Below are 4,659 nucleotides of genomic sequence, written 5' to 3'. Positions count from 1 at the left end.
GTGGCCGGGAGCGGCCACTGCACTCCAGTCTGGGCGACAGAGTGAGACTCTTACTCAAAAAAAAAAAATTTATTTTGCGTTACATCCTGATGAATGAAAGGATGTTTGCCAAGTGAAGGAATGGGGGAAAGAAATTTCAGGTGAACAATACTGCTTGAGTGAAGACATAGAATTATGAAAGGACATGCATAAAAGGTGTACAGAACTGTGGCGAGTTAATGTGGCTCTAATTGGTGGGTATTACGTTAGCCAGTTATTAACGATGTATTCATGGTTATTGGAACAAGTGAATTCCACTTGAATGTAGGTTAAGAAAGGCCAGGTCTAACTGAGACAGTTTCTGTAAATGACAGAGGTTATTTTATTTTTTATTTTTTGAGTTGGAGTCTCCCTCCGTCACCCAGGCTGGAGTGGAGTGGCACACTCATGGCCACTGCAGCCTCGACCTGCTGGGCTCAGGCGATCCTTCCACCTCAGCCTTCCAAGTAGCTGGAACTACAGGCAGGTGCCACCACACCTGGCTAATTTTTTGATTTATTGTAGAGACAAGGCCCACTCTGGTCTCGAACCCCTGGTCTCAGGCAATCCTCTCACCTCAGCCTCCCAAAGAGCTAGGATTACCGACTTGAGCCACTGCACCCGGCTGTGACAGAGGTTATTATAGACAAGATATAAAGAGAAGCTTTACATCAGAAGGATGGACAGTAAAACCAAGCTTATCACTTCCCATACTTAAGGGAGCCTCTACAACAGAGATAGCTGAACAGACCATTTAACCCGGAGACAGTAGTGATAAGTGCTTCCATGAATACCAGATGAGACCTGGAGAGACCAGAAGCAACATGTCACAGAAGAAACAGAATGAATAAACAGGAAAATCTGTGCAACACTTTTGGATTTCATTTCAAAGAACATGTCTAGGGGAAAAAGCCTGGCATTTGGAATCTGAAAGTCGGTTAGAATTCCAACTCTGCTGTTTATTAGCTCCATCACCTTGGATACTCTAATCCCCAGGAGCCTCAGTGACTTCAGGTGGTGAGTAGAGACTGTAAGAGGTGGTTTGTCGAGACGAGGTAGCAAAAGGCCAAGCACAGTGCCTGACACGCAGGGTGCACCCCACAAACGAGTGAGTACTGCTATGATCTCAGGGGTATCGCCTCAGACAGGTAATTCAAGTTTCTACTTTCTTCAGAACCACTCTAGAGTAAACCCCTAGGAATAAGCTGTGCTCCCCCCCAACAATCTGAGGGGAGGTTTGTGTTTGGGGATGCATTTCTAACCACAGGGGAGCACCTGTGAATCTGTGAATGAGCTTGGGATGGATACATTTTTCTGAAAAGCAGGATTTGATATGGATTCATGCTTTGACCCAAGGTGACTCTACAAGCACCTGCTTTTCCTTCACTTTGGTGGGTGATGTTCTAGCCTCCTGGAACCACTGCTGTCAGTCCAAATGCTTCTCTCAGGGTAAGGCTTTGCCTGTTTTAATTTTTGCAGCACTCCAGGCCAAACAGCAAACGAATGGCTTAGTAGCTCTCTTGGGCTGGTTCACTTGTGCATTTTGTCTCCCCAGCTGTGATACCAGTTTCTTCAGGCGGAAACCAAGAATGGTGGTGGACCCAGTGGAGAGGTCTGATAGATGGGTTTTCATTGAAATAGTTTTAGAACAAATGAAAGAACTTTCTTTATGGTAAGCGAATGATAAATAAATGAAACTTTTGACCATTCGGTGTCACACAGACACTGCGAGTTTTCAGTGAAGACGTGGACCCCATAAAACTAAGCTCCACAAGGGCAGGGGTCATGTTTATCTCATTTATTATCTCCCTAGAGTCAAGCGCTGTATTGACACTGTACGACACAGGACACATCGAATAAGTGTTTGATGAATGGCTGAAGTAATGACTAGGATTGAGAAGTCTCAGGTGTGTTTAAAGATGACAGAGCCCTGACACAAGTTGATAAGTATTTGGGGGGTATGGTGGCTTCTTTATGTCAACAATGAGGTGGCGACCATCATACTATTCCACCAAATGTTCCTTAGTGCCATTTTTTAGATAGAGGATTTCACTAGATGAATTCTTGAGTTGATGGAGTTTCTAGAAATTCCATGTGGGCTGGTTTCTAGAGTACACATCTGAATGGACACTGTCATTTATAAAGATTGAGGGAAACAAAACAATAGTGAGGGTTTACATTCCAAAACTCAGGAATCTTCAGGTAATTTCTGTATTCTTTGACATTTTCAGCCAAAATAGATGCTTTCCAGCTCTCTCAAAATTTCCCGTTTGTTACACAATCTAGGAGTCCCCCTCAGGGCTCGCCTTGCTAAGGAGAATGGACCAAAGGGTGATATTTTCTATTTAACACAGAGCTTGAAAGGTATGGCCTGATTCTCAAACAAGACTTCAAGAGAAATGCTGGTGTCACGCTATGCTGGTGTCACACTCAAGGTGTTTTACCCTCTGACTTTTTGATTCCTTGCCTCTAAACAGCAGCCCTTAAATAGCTGCCTGATCATAACAAACTGATCATTTGCTCTGGTCATATTTCTTTAAAAGGCAAGGTTTGGTCTTGTATGTTTTTCTTACATTTAGGAAAGAATGTCTCACATCCTCAAAAACAAATAAAGCCGAAAATTCCATCGTAAATTTTTGTATTCTAAATGTTAAAACATCTTTTTTGCTCTAAGAGGCCTCTGGTAAAAAGCACCTTAGTAAGCTGAAGGGGTTCTTGACTATATGCCATTTTACAAAGTGACAACTATTTTCAGTGATATCTAGCTGGCATTTTTTCCTCAATGAATCCCAAGCATTCTTAATATTTTGCATGTTTATGTCATCACATCTGAATATTATGAGGAGTCAAAGGCTGACTTTTATATTCTCACTCCGACCAATCTGTGGCTATGGGCTTTTCCAGGAAGGGGGCATGACCTTGGGTTATGGCTTTTCTCGGCGGAAGGCTAGTCCCTGAGAGACTCAGCTGAGAGACGGTGGCTGCCATATTCCCAGGGGGATCTTGGCGGTGCACCATGGCCTCTACTAGAGATGGGGTGGGCAAGCGGAGGTCAGGGGATCTGCCTCATGTTCTGCTCCTCCACTTTGTAATTACGGTAGTTCATTTAAAATTTTTTTTTTTTTGAGTTGGAGTCTCACTCTGTCGCCCAGACTGGAGTGCAGTGGCCGCTCCCGGCCACCGCAGCCTTGACTTGCTGGGCTCCGGCGATCCTCCCGCCTCAGCCTTCCGAGTAGCCGAAATTACAGGCGCGCGCTACCATGCCCGGCTAATTTTTGATTTATTGTAGAGATGCAGTCTCGCCTGCCCAGGTGGGTCTCGAACTCACAGGCTCAGGCAGTCCACTCACCTCAGCCTCCCAAAGGCGCGGGATTACAGGCTGAGCCACCGAGCCCGGCTTCATCTTTAATTTTTATAATTTGTTGTAGGGTGGGGACGAGAGAGGAAACGCAGGTCAGAGCATAAAAACTGGCAGATATATAGGATGAGCAAGTCTAATGTTCAACATGGGGGCTATAGGCCACGAAATTGGATTGTATTTAGGATTCCTGCTGAATGAGTAGATTTTAGCTGCTCTTGTCACAAAAGCAAACAAACAAAATGAGTACCTATGTGAGATAATGGATATGTTAATTTGCCTCACTATAGTAACACACTTACACACACACACACACACAATTACCCGAGCATGGTGGTACATTCCTGTAGTTCCAGCTAGGCTGCAGTGATCTGTGACTGCAGCAAAGCACTCCAGCCTGTGCAACAGAGTAAGACCTTATCTCTAAAATAAATACATACATAGAATAACTTTAAAATCATAACATATACTAGAGAGCGCTCATGTATAAGAAATAGACCATTTTCTTTTCTAGGCCATTTTCTTTTCTGTTTCTGAGTTGGAGTCTCACTCTGTCGCCCAGGCTGGAGTGCAGTAGCACACTCACGGCCACTGCAGCCTCAACCTGCTGGGCTTAGACAATCCTTCCACCCCAGCCTACCAAGTAGCTGGAACTATGGGCGTGTGCTACCATGCTCGGCTTATTTTTTGATTTATTGTAGAGATGAGGTCTCACCAAATGCCCAGGATGGTCTTGAACCCCCAGGCTCAGGCAATCCTCTCATCTCGGCCTCCCAAAGTGCTGGGATTATAGGCTGAGCCAAAAAACAAACCATTTTCTTTTCTTTCCTTTTTTTTTCTACAGTAAGAGTGCTTTATATATTCAGGTCACAAATACATGTTTTAAATATTTTTTCCAAGTGTTTAGCTTGCTTTTTCATTCTTAACTCACCCTCTGAAAAATGAAATGTTGTAATTTTGCTTAAGCCTAATTTATCCACTTGTCTTTTATATCTCATGCTTTTTGCATCCTATCTAATACATCTTTGCCTAATTTGAAGTCACAGTTTTTCTCATATATTTGTTTCTAGATTTTTTTTTTTTTGAGTTGGAGTCTCACTTTGTCGCCCAGACTGAAGTGCACTGGCATGCTCCTGGCCACCACAGCCTCAACCTACTGGGCTCTGGCGATCCTTCTGCCTCAGCCTTCCAAGTAGCTGGAACTATAGGCGCACGCTACCACGCCCGACTAATTTTTGATTTATTGTAGAGATGAGGTCTTGCCAAGTTGCCCAGGTAGGTCT

Source organism: Carlito syrichta, unplaced genomic scaffold (genome assembly GCF_000164805.1).
Source record: "Carlito syrichta isolate Samal-C Ts95f unplaced genomic scaffold, Tarsius_syrichta-2.0.1 Scaffold316039, whole genome shotgun sequence".
NCBI lineage: Eukaryota > Metazoa > Chordata > Mammalia > Primates > Tarsiidae > Carlito > Carlito syrichta.
This window is presented reverse-complemented; position numbering follows the sequence as displayed.